The sequence below is a fragment of the Pan paniscus genome, chromosome 7 (assembly GCF_029289425.2).
Source record: "Pan paniscus chromosome 7, NHGRI_mPanPan1-v2.0_pri, whole genome shotgun sequence".
Classification (NCBI taxonomy): domain Eukaryota; kingdom Metazoa; phylum Chordata; class Mammalia; order Primates; family Hominidae; genus Pan; species Pan paniscus.
In genome coordinates, this window is record NC_073256.2 from 64,830,868 (window position 1) to 64,843,618 (window position 12,751).

The following is a 12,751-nucleotide window of genomic DNA, read 5'->3' on the forward strand; positions in this document are numbered from 1 at the left end:
ATATACCTAATGTAAATGACGAGTTAATGGGTGCAGCACACCAACATGGCACATGTATACATATGTAACAAACCTGCACGTTGTGCACATGTACCCTAGAACTTAAAGTATAATTTAAAAAAAAAAGACATAAATCAAATCCCAGCTCCTCTATGAAGACTTTTCTATGGCTTCTGGCTGTGGTTATAAACTCCTATTTGTATCTGTGCTCTAAGCCTTTCCTGCTAAGAGGTCTTGGACAGATCACTTTTTTGATCTGAGATGCAGTTTGTCATCTGCTATATAGTGTAAATAAGCTGAATCAACACAATCTTAGTATTGAATAGACACCTTGTTATCATAGGCAGATAATCATAAAATGATGGTCATAACATCCATGTCCAAACATGCATTTCCAAAATAGTCATATTCAAGTTTCCAAGATCCAAGTCACAGAGATGGATGTTGTTTTATTTACTTTTTATTTTCTTTCTTTTTTTCTTTCTTTTTTTTTTTTTTTTTTTGTGAGACGGAGTCTCGCTCTGTCGCCCAGGCTGGAGTACAGTGGCACGATCTCGGCTCACTGAAAGCTCTGCCTCCTGGGTTCACGCCATTCTCCTGCCTCAGCCTCCCGAGTCTGGGACTACAGGCGCCCGCCACCAAGCCCGGCTAATTTTTTATATTTTTAGTAGAGACGGTGTTTCACCGTGTTAGTCAGGATGGTGTCGATCTCGGGGCCTCGTGATTCACCCACCTCGGCCTCCCAAAGTGCTGGGATTACAGGCATGAGCCACCACGCCTGGCCTATGGCCTATTGTTTTAAGTGTTAGAAAAAAAAGAAGCTGGAAATAATGTGAAAGTTGGTAGCACAGTTGACCCTTGAACTACACAGGTGTGAATGGCTGGGTCCACTTATATGCGGCTGAAATGAACACACAGTATTAGTGGGATGTGAAATCTTGGATGTGGAGGGAAGAACTATCTCACCTGCTGGTTCGGCAGCGCGGACGGCGGAACTTGAATATGTACAGAGTTCGGTAACTGCGGGGATCCAGGAACCAATCCCCTGTAGATACTGAAGGATGACTGTAAGTAATTTGTACAAAGTTTTGAAAATGAGATTTATCCTTTTTTGTTTTCTGCCCATGGTCACAGACTTTGGTGGACCTCCATTGATAACAAAATAAACTGCTAATATTTTATGAATGCGTTTAAGATCTTTTGTTATTTGAACCCAAAAGCTATTTTTCTCATTTTCTCTCATTCTGTCTCCAATACACATAATAAATCTTTCACACGACAGTAATCACTTCTATCAAACACCCACACTTTCTCCCATTTCTGCCTTTTAATACTCTATTATCACCCTTGGAATATTTGTGTATAAGCCCATTGACATCTAATCATATATTTCAAAGTTTTGCCCAATTTTTAACCCTAGACCATTCTTTTAGCAAAATTAACTTCAGTCCTTCTGTGCTCTAATAGTGCCTGTCTTCCATCTTGATTAGATCTCCTCTCAATTTAAATAATGAGAGCCTGTTTAAACCAGCAAAATCAAAAATGGAGACTTCATTGTAAAAGTACTGGTGTCTTAGTCAATGCAGCCAGATGGTAGGTAAGGGCTAGAAGCAGGAAGCCACAGGAGTTAAGGCCTCCCGGTGTGCTTCCCCTGTCTCTCCTGCCTACTTTCTGTGTCTGTTTGCAGTGTCCACCATACCGTGGGCACGCAGCAGCTGGCCATGCTGGCACTCCTGTTGTCACATTCTAGTGATCCACTCAAACTTGAGTCTGGACTCTCTTAGTTATAACTTCAAATTCCCAGGGAGAGACCTTTCCTTTGCCAATGGGGTCAAATCTAGTCAGATATTATGTAAATTTCCTATGGACTGAGAGAGGGACAGTTATTGTTGGTAAGGACTGACAAGCTATCCAAAAATTTTCCAGTGGAAATCTCCAAAGGAAATATCATTGACTTTTCTTCATTCAAGAGAGCATCACATGCTATATTCTTTGCAACAGTGATATTCTTATATTTAGAGTAAGATTCTTCTAGTTTCTGGAATGCCAATGCTGAAAAGCAGAATGCTGAGAGAGGTTAACTATAAAATAACTTTAAAAACTAGATCTTTTAGTGCTTTTCATTGCTGCCATTATAATTGTTATCTTTATCATTGTCATTATCACCATCCCTAATAGTCATGGATACTTTGCCTTGACCTGGTTTCAGACACACAGCCATTTGTGCCATACAAATAGGAAAAGTGCATTTAATAAATTTAGTTTAATAAATAAGTTTCTGTTAGCTTCAGTAACTAAATAAAAATGAGTAAAGATATATTTTTGATCTGTGTCCCGACCCAGAAGCCTCCCCGGAGGCAGAATAACTATGCTTCCTGTACAGCCTGCAGAACCCTGAGCCAAGCAATCCTCTTTTCTGTATAAATTACTCAATCTCAGGTATTTCTTTATAGCAATGCAAGAATGGCCTAATACAAGTAACTTAACTTTTAGAATATTAGAACATGTAGATGTTTTTAAAGGCATAAATGTGATGCTGAGGAAAATAGCTAATCTTTTTTAACTTTGAAGATTCCTTGAGAGAAATTGTTGATGCAAACTTTTTTTTGTATTATTAAGTTTTCTCTGAAATAAAGCATGATTGATATTCTCTCTTCTGAATTCTGAGCCTTTCTTTCTTTCTTTTTCTTTCTTTCTTCCTTTCTTCCTTACTTTCTTTATTTCTTTCTCTCTTTCTTTCTTTCTCTTGAGATGGAGCTTTGCTTCTGTCACCCAGGCTGGAGTGCAATGGTACGACTTTGGCTCAGTACAACCTCTTCCTCCTGGGTTCAAGCGATTCTCCTGCCTCAGCCTCCGGAGTAGCTGGGATTACAGGCACCTGACACCACTCCCAGCTAATTTTTGTATTTTTAGTAGAGACGGGATTTCCCCATGTTGGCAAGACTGGTCTGGAACTCCTGACCTCAGGTCATCCACCTGCCTCAGCCTACCAGAGTGCTGGGATTACAGGCGTGAGCCTCTGCTCCTGGTCTGGGCCATTATTACAAAGTGAGATAATTTGGGAGGGCAACCGTGTTCACATCAATGTTTTTCACACCAATGCTTGTTGCACATGGGAATACCTAATTCCTGTCTCAAGTGAATATTTATTTTATCAACCTGTTCCTAAATTATGAATCAGGTGCTTAAGCAGGGACTGAATTATTAACCAGCAGTAATTTCTTAAAGTCACATAGAAGCAAGGCTGAAAGCACTCTTCAAAAAATTATGCAAGCAATTACATTGTTGTCCTAGAGTACGTGGTGTATCTAGGTTCCACAGAAAGCAATGTGACACTTAGGGAAGACATTGTGACATATTTCACAGTGTGTTTGTAACTTTAAATTATAAATATAAAAACTTCTAATTCAAAATAAGAGTTGACCACAGAATTTATATTGGTGACAGAGCAAGAATCTTCCTTAAAAAGGGGCAGCTAAAATTGCTAAGAATCAATCTTGATATCAGCTTCATCATGGGTTGAGAAGAATTAGGCTGTTAATGCTGCTACTTCTACTAATGGTGCCTATGATTTATAAAATTACACCACATTCCATGCTGCATATGAATGCTTTAAATATATTATTTCTAATACTTTTATTAGTCTTGCAAGAGGCTCCATTAATCTTTATTTTACAAAAAGGAAAATGGAGGCTTGGAAAGTCTTAATGATTTAATGATTTGCCCAATGTCATTAGTTAAGTGTGGAGTAGGAGCTGGGAGTCGAACCACACCTCTGTATGTCCTCACCGGTGTGTTCCCAAGGGCAAAGTGACACAACATCATTTATCATTTTTGCATGCAGCCCTCCACCCAGTGACCACAGGTAAATGAGTTGGCTGGGCCCGCAGCCCACATTAACTTGGGTTCCACCTCGTCTAGCAGAATTGAATTGGACATCAGCTTGCTCAGTTTGACATGCAATGACTACCCACAGGTGCTAGGAAAAGCTAGCAATTTCAAACATGTGTCCCTGCTATGTACAAATCACCTGAATACGATCCTGTCTTCCACCTAGGCAATGACTGCATGGGTTTTTTCTTATTGAGGTTTGAACAGAACTGAGACTGAAACACAGCGTTCCAAATAAACGGCCTGTCACAGTTTAAGAATAACTGAAGTATTTAGCATTCATGCATTTTCAGAATTGTTAGGGATTAATTATAGTGACATACAATTTCTGGGAGTTTTATGAGTAAGAAGCAAATTGAAACTTCATTGTTTACTTTCCTTTGTATTTTTCACAGACTTTGTCCTTTATGAATCATTATCACAAACTGACTGACATATACATTCATCTTACATTGAGAATTTTGCTAATCTTTTACATACTTTTATAGTGTCACTGTTGTAAGAGCATTCTATGTGGACATTTTGTTTTGAAATTTATCTCTTATTTATTCTGCAGGTGTCTACTGAACATCTAATTTGTGCCAGGACCACAGTTGAGACTGAGGGGAACAGACACTCTCAGAATCCACTTATGACAGCTCCAAATATCTATGCTCACCTTTGTCTCTTTTCCACTGGTCTCTGTGGAAGATATCTCCTTTCACTTAAAGGCTAATCCTTCCATGAGTAGGTCCTATTGATTTTAACAGTCTTTTTCTCCCCAGTTTGTTCTATTCCCTGCAAGTTCTACTCTTTCCTTTCTCCCATCTGTTCAACCCCTTATTACTACTGCAATTCCCAATGTCCAAGCTACAAAATGTCCCCAGTCTTTCTCATTCTCAAGCCCACATACCCACATGCCGGAATTGTTTCTCTGTAGTTCATTGCTATATGCTCATAGCTTCTCAATAAATATTTACTGAGTTTAATGAATGGATAACATAAGGCAATATAAAGGTAGGTAAATATCTGATTCAGAGGAAATTTTTTAATTTTTAATTCTATTTTTAGGTCTGGGGTAGATGTGTAGGGTGTGCAAGTTTATTACATAGATATCTGTGGGCCGTGGTGGTTTGCTGCACCTATTCACCCATCACCTAGGTATTAAGCCCTGCACGTATTAGTTGTTTTTCCTAATACTCTCCCTCTCCCCATACCAGCCCCCAACCGGCCCCAGTGTATATTGTTCCCCTCCTTGTGTCCATATGATCTCATTGTTAAGCTCCCACTTATAAGTGAGAATATGTGGTGTTTGGCTTTGTCTTCCTGCATTAGTTTGCTGAGGATAATGGCATCCAGCTCCATCTGTGTCCCTGCAAAGGACATGATCTCATTCCTTTTTATGACTGCATAGTATTCCATGGTATATATGTACCACATTTTCTTTATCCAGTCTATCATTGATGGGCCTTTGGGTTGATTCCATGTCCTTGCTATTGTGAATAGTGCTATAATGAACACATGTGGATGTATTGATTGCTGGGTCAAATGGTATTTCTGGCTCTAGATCTTTGAGGAATCACCATATCATCTTCCGTAATGGTTGAACTAACATACATTCCCACCAACAGTGTAAAGGCATTCTTATTTTTCCACAACCTGGCCAGCATCTGCTGTTTCTTGACTTTCAATGTTGGCCATTCTGACTGGCATGAGATGGTATCTCATTGTGGATTTCATTTGCATTTCTTTAGTGATCAGTGATGTTGAGCTTTCTTTCATATGTTTGTTGGCTGCACAAATGTCTTCTTTTGAGTATCATCAGGGTGATAGGCAACCTACAGATAGGGAGAAAATTTTTGCAATCTATTCATCTGACGAAGGTGTAATATCCAGAATCCACCAGGAACTCAAACAAATTTACAAGAAAAATAACAAACGACCCTATTAAAAAGTAGGCAAAGGACCTGAACAGAGGAAAATATTTTATAAATTTATGGGCAACATTTTGGTCTAGTCTCTAACAAGTAGCCATTTATTCAATAATTTAAAATATTATTACTTAAAAATGCATTTTCATAAATTTTGTTTAAGGTAGAGTGATCACTTGACCTCTTTGAGGGCAGTCTCTGTCTAATTTGGTTTTACATCCTTATTTTCTAAGTGGTTTCTTACCATGGGGTAGGCATTCAACAAATATTACTCAAGTTAATTGTATTTGGATTATTCACTTTTAAATATTCTCTTTGATATGACATTATAAGCCCAAATGATGAAAAAGCCTTCAAGTTCGCCCAGGTATTCTGTGACTAGAACTTCTATGTAAATCTAGTTGCTACACCTTTCTTCCAATAAATCATAACCAAATGTCTTTAAGAGTGAGCTGCTATCTGCACCCAAGGGGCTACCGCATCACCATGTAGGTGATCATACAGGAAAGTCGTACTGTAGCAGAGTCTTCTACCGTCATTTGCCTTTATGCCCTTGAGTCTGCTTGGAATGTCAGGGTTTCAGACCTGGCTAGGATCCATAGCAACTCCACTCTTTCCTTCATGTCATCAGTGCCTGGACTTTGCTAAGTCTTATCTATAGCAGCCCTGTAGGAGATACAGGCCAACATATATAACCAGTTACCTGAAGTCCATGCCTGCAGAGGACCATTTTCAGGAAGTCCTTGTCAGAAGTTGAGATCTTCTTACAAAACATGAGTATACATGTTTTTCCTAGATAGTGTTTATTATCTCTCATTCAGACTGCTGCTCTGGAAGGCTCTGTCCAGGACCATCCTATATTTGCTTTCTCCTACTATAGGCTAGTTTTCTTTCATTTATGCCCTGAAATATGGGCCAGAATCTTCTCTTTTTGTCTACAGTGCAGAACATGGGAGCTCTTTTACAGAGCAGATACTACTCCAGCAGCTTTACACACGTAGTCGTCATATCTACGCTACAAGGTGGGCATTTGTGTCCACATTTATACCGATAAGTAAATAAGATTATGAAAGCTTAAATTACTAAAAAGTGCTAGAACTGAGATTCATATGCTTTAAATTCTATGTATTTCTATAGCAGTTATTTTTAATTAATGGCATATTTATTGTGTCAGAATAATAATAGCAATTTGGATGAAAAATGAATTAACTCTATCAAACATGTCTACTTTAATTATTGGGTTCTATATCCTTGATTCCTAGGAGAACAGCTGTATAAAAACCAGGGATTTATGAGCTGTTTAGAAAAAAGTAGTGAAAACAATTAGGTATAACACTCATATAACGTTTCTTTTAATTCCATTACTTTGCTAAAAATTATGTTAATTATAGAAAAAAGAAGTAATTTTTAAAATTGCTAGTGAATAGAATTTCAAACTAAAGGAAGGGTGAGGTTCTATTTTATATCTCTTAATTGTCAAATAAAATCATGCCTAATTATGTGATGTACTGGGAAAGCTGTTGTACGAGTAGAGTGATTGATGTGTGTTACCAGCTGGCAAAATCACATGCTACAGAATGACAACACTGTATGCTTATGAATATATATAACTCACATATAGAATATGGTAGTATAATTTGTATTTTATATATATATACACGCACACACAAATTGTGACCTAGTTATTTTACTCTTGGCTATGCACTTTAAGAAAATAATTCAAAGAATATTAAATTAACACCCAACAAAATGGTGTTTCGGTGTTACAGAAGAAAATAATTATACATATATAAAATGAAGATTAGAGTTTTATGATGTTTAAATTCTATGGATTATTAAACAACCATTAAAAAAATAAATCCATGAAGATGCAACTGTCTGGGACCTTAGGAAGCTGACTGCAAGGGGGCTGACTTATGGGAGGCTCTCAGGGTGTGCTCTTGAAAAAAGGCCAAGGAAAGGAAAGTGGGAAGAACAGCTGGGCAGAGGAAGAAGGTGTGCTGTGAAGTTAAGCTCAGTGGAGGCCTCAGCCAGTGCCCTGGGAGTTCTGAGAGTAGGAAGACTCTCAAGATCATCCCTAGTTGGGGTGAAAGGGTGGGAGTTTACATACCCAGGTTGGTTAGTGGTTGGATGTGACCACACCAGAAGGGGCCTGGGCCTGGCCATGGCTGCCACAACTCTCCTTAGCTGGGCCGTCCCTGTGGAGTGAATGACTGAGGGTATTCTGCTAGAAGAACTCCAGGCACCTGTGGGAGAAAGTCTTCCATTCCCAAAGGGAGGTCATCACAGCACCTGCTGTGGAAGATTATGGGGCAACATGATAAACATAAGAATTGAAATAGAAAACAAAATAGAAGCTTTCATTAAAGCTATATTGAAACTTGTGTTCTTATGCATCAACTGCGAGGCAACACAAAGGAGTTGGTGAAGCTGAAATATATTTCTTTGTACTATTTTCATAATTATACTTTAGTGTAACATAGGCTAGTCTGAAGGTTTTATCTATAGTCTTTATTGATTTAAGGAGTTTGCTTTCTGTGTTGCCTCACAGCTGATGCATAAGAACACAAGTTTTGATAAAGCTTTAATGAAAGCATCTATTTTGTTTTCTATTTCATTTCTTGTGTTTTTCATGTTGCCCCATAATCTTCCACTGTAGGTGCTGTGATGAACTCCCTTTGGGAATTCTAATAGATTCCAATAGATTTTTCTTATGATTGGGTATTGAATTTCATCGCATGATTCTGAGATTATTACATGATTTCTCCTCTTTCTTTTTTCTGTTTATGAGATGAGCTGTTATTGATTTTCTTATTTTAAATCACCCTTGCTTTAGAGGAAAGAACCTGTTTAGTCAATAGATCGTATCATTTAATATATTGTAAAGATTAATTTGCTGATCAGTTGAGGATATTTATATCAATGCTCATGGAAGGCTTTGATTTGTAAATTTTCCTTTCTTGTCCTTTTCAGGGATATGCTGACCTCGTACAAAGTTTACAAATGTGTTCCTATTTTCATTCTTATCTGTGGAATTTGTGTGTGGTCAATGCTATTTCTTCCTTTAATATTTAAAAAAATTCACTGGTCAGGCCATGTAGGGCTCAAGTTCTTTTGAGGAAAGGATTGTAAGAATAGTTGACAATAGGGGCATTCAAATTTTTATTTCTCCTTCTGTTAGTTTTCATCAATTACGTTTTTATCATAGCATAAAATTGTAGTCTATCATAATGTTCTTTTATTATCTTTCCAAATATCTGTAGGTCTGCAGTGATATTTGCTTTTTCAATCCTTGTATTGATAGTTTCCTGTCTCATTTTAAAAAATCAATTTTGCTAGAACTTTACAACTGTTACTAATTATTCCAAATAATCAACATTTGGCTTTTGTGATGCTTGTTTTATATTCTCTAAAATATGCTTGTTTTATATTCTCAAAACTGTGTTCTTATCTTTACTAGTATTCTTTTCTACTTTGTGTTAGGTTTGATGGTTTTTTAGCTTACTTTTTGATATGAGCATTTATATTATTTATTTTCAGCCTTTCTTTTTTCACAATATATGCATTTAATACCACAAATTTTTCACTAAAGTGTTGCTTTAGTTGTGTGCAACAAATTTTGATGTTTTGCTATAATTATAATTCAGTTGAAAATATTTCTAGCTTCTGTTATGTGTCATAGATTATTGTTGTGATTTATAAATTAATTAGAAATGTGTTGTTTACTATTTAACAAGTTTCCTATTTTTATAGTTTTATTTTTGTTATTAATGCCTGGCTTCTTCCTACTTAGCGAATATACTCTGATGAAGTCTATCATTTGATAGTTATTGAGGCTTTCTTTATAGTCCAGCATATGGTCATTTCGTTAATATTCAGTATGTAGATCTAAAGACAAATTCTGTAATCGTTAAATTGTTCTATATAGATAAATGAGGTGAAGTCTCTTAATTGTATATTCATAGTTATGTTACATAATTTCTTGATGCATCAATTTCTTCACTGTGTTACTCAGATTTTCTCTATCAATGAAGATCAGTCTTCCTGTTCACTTATTTTCTCGATTATTTTAAGACATATTAAAATCTCCCAAAATGATCACATACTTGTCCCTGCTCCCTTGAATTCCCTAATTTTTGCTTTATTTATTTTGAAACTATATTATGTAGATTTAGAAGTATTATATCTACTTATCTGAAGCTATGTTATAGAGATTTAGAATAGTATAGCTATTTAGAAAAGTATAGCTTTATTTTCCTTTATAATTTAGAATAGTCTTCATCTCTAGAAAGTCTTTTTACCTTTAAGCACATGTTTTATTAGAATAGTGACATAAGCTTTCGAAAAGTATTTTTATTGTTTTCCATCATTTTAGTTTTAAACTTTATTTTTTATTTAAAGCCTGTCTCACACATGTATCATTGAGTTAAATATTTAATATTTTTATGGCATTACATAGTTTGGGCTTCCTGAGAAGACCATGAGATGAGGATTTTGATATACAGAGTTTATTCAGTGATGATCTTATGCTTCACTGACATGCTTCACTACATTTTAGTTGGCAAATTAGATAGGGAAGGAGAGGAAGCCTCTGTTGGTAATTTGAGCTTAATCTGACCAGGGTCAATGACAGACAGCACAGAAGGCACACCTCAGAGATAATTTCCACACTCCAAAAAATGAAGTGTTTAGGCTGTTCATTTTCTAACTCTGAGGAGTCGTTGGTTGAAGGTTATTCCTGGGAGGCACACAGGTGTAGAGTAGGATGCTATAGCCAAAGAAGGCCTCCAGCCAAACGTGCACAGGGGTAGGAGAATAGAGACTGGACCATTATGAAAGAAACAATAAAAGCTGATTGATATGGGCAGATAATTAACACTAGCAGCTATATCCAGTCCGACAATGTTTGTCTTTAATTAAATTACTTAGAACATTTTTATACTTAGTGTAAGTATATATGCATAGGAATTAGTTAAAATTTGCCGTATAATGAATTGGTTTTTATTTTACTCATTGTTTATGTTTCTTTTCCACTCTGTTATTGTCTTTTATGGATTAATCAGATTTTTTTTTTGCATTTTCTCCTTGTATTAACTTGTCGTATTTTCTTTTAGTCATCTATTCATAATTACCACAGGGAGTAGGATTATATCATGTAACATAAAATTATGTTATTACTTCTCAAATAATGTCACAACTTTAGAACATGTTAATGGCATTAATTTCCTCCTAACTTTTACTTAATTGATATTATGCATGTAAATGCCACATATTTTTCTTACACTGTATACAAAAATTAACTTAATATAGACTTATGTAAGATTGGACACTCTAAAACTATTAGGAAAAAGTCTAGTAGAAAAGTTCTACGACATTGGTCTGGGCAATAATTTTTTGGGTTCTAACCTCAAAAGCAAAAATAGACAAATGGGATTACACCAAACTAAAAAGCTTCTTCACAGCAAAGGTAACAGTGAACAGAATGAAGAGACAACCTCCAGCACAAGAGAAAATATGTGCAAACCATACATATAATGAGGGGGTCATATTCAAAATCTATAAGGATCTCACAGAACTCAATAGCAAGAAAACAAATAACACAATTAAAAATTGAGCAAGGAACCTGAAAAGAGAATTCTCAAAAGAAGACATACGAATAGCCAACAGGTATATGAAAAATTGATCAACATTACTAATCATCAGGGAAGTGCAAATTAAAACCACAATGAGGTTTCACCTAGCAGCTTTTAAATGGTTACTATAAAAAAAGATAAAGGTTGGTGAGGATATGAAGAAAAGTGAACTCTTTCACACTATTGTTGGGCATGTATATTAGTAGGGCTATTATGGAAAACAGTAAAGAAGTTTCTCAGAAAATTAAAAATAGAACTACTATATGACCCAGCAATCGCACTTTTGGTTGTATACCCCCCAGAAAAACAAAAACAGAACATCAGAAAGATATTTGCACTCACATGTTTATTGCAGCATTATTCACAATAGACAAAATATGGAATCAACCTATGGGTCCATCAGCAAATGTATGGATTAAGAAAATGTGCTACATGTACACAATGGAACCCTTACAAAAAAAGGATATCCCATCATTTGCAACAAGATAAATAAACCTGTATGACATTCTGCTAAGTGAAATGAGCCAGTTACAGAAATACACACACTATAATCTCACTTATGTGTGGAATGTAAGAAGTCAAACTCACAGAGGCAGAGAGTAGAGTGGTGGTTACCAGGAGCTACAAGGTGAGGTGGGGATTGGGAAGATGTTGGTTAAAGATACAAAATTTCAGTTACACAGGAGCAATAAATACAAGAGATCTATTGTACAACAAAGTGGCCATAGTAACAATATATTTTAAGCTTGAAAATTGCTAAGAGAATAGATTTTAAGTGTTGTCACCACACACACACACACACACACACACACACACACGCACACATTGTTAGGGAGCCAGATGCAGTGGCTTGCACCTGTAATTCAAGCTCCTCAGGAGGTTGAGGTGGGAGGATCTTTTGAGCCCAGGAGGTCAAGGCTGCTGTGAGCTATGATCCAGCCCAGTAAATATGTGAGGTAATGCATATGTTAATTACTTCTATTCAGTCATTCCATAAGGTACATATATGTTGCAAAACATCATGTAGTATAACATAAATACATACAATTATTATTTGTCAACTGAAGAGAAGAAAAAAACACTAATTTGGCATAATTTTAAGTCTCATAAAGATTGCTATTATTGCCTTATAAGTAAATATTTAGTTAATTTTTATTTAAATTTACTCACACATTTACCCATTATATTCCTCATCCTTAACTTCTGAAATTTCTTCTTTTAACCTGGAGTTATATTCCATATGCATAAAATATTCTCCTTGATAGTTATTTAAGGTCAAATTTAGTTTTCTTAATTTTGTTTGTCTAAAAATACATT

At 36.0% G+C, this 12,751-nt stretch overlaps 1 long non-coding RNA gene across 1 annotated transcript in view; it reads left to right on the forward strand.

The window, feature by feature from the left end:
* Positions 1–12,751, forward strand: part of LOC134730874 (uncharacterized) — a 60,874-nt gene that overhangs the window by 33,880 nt on the left and 14,243 nt on the right. The gene's annotated exons all lie outside the window — the stretch shown is intronic.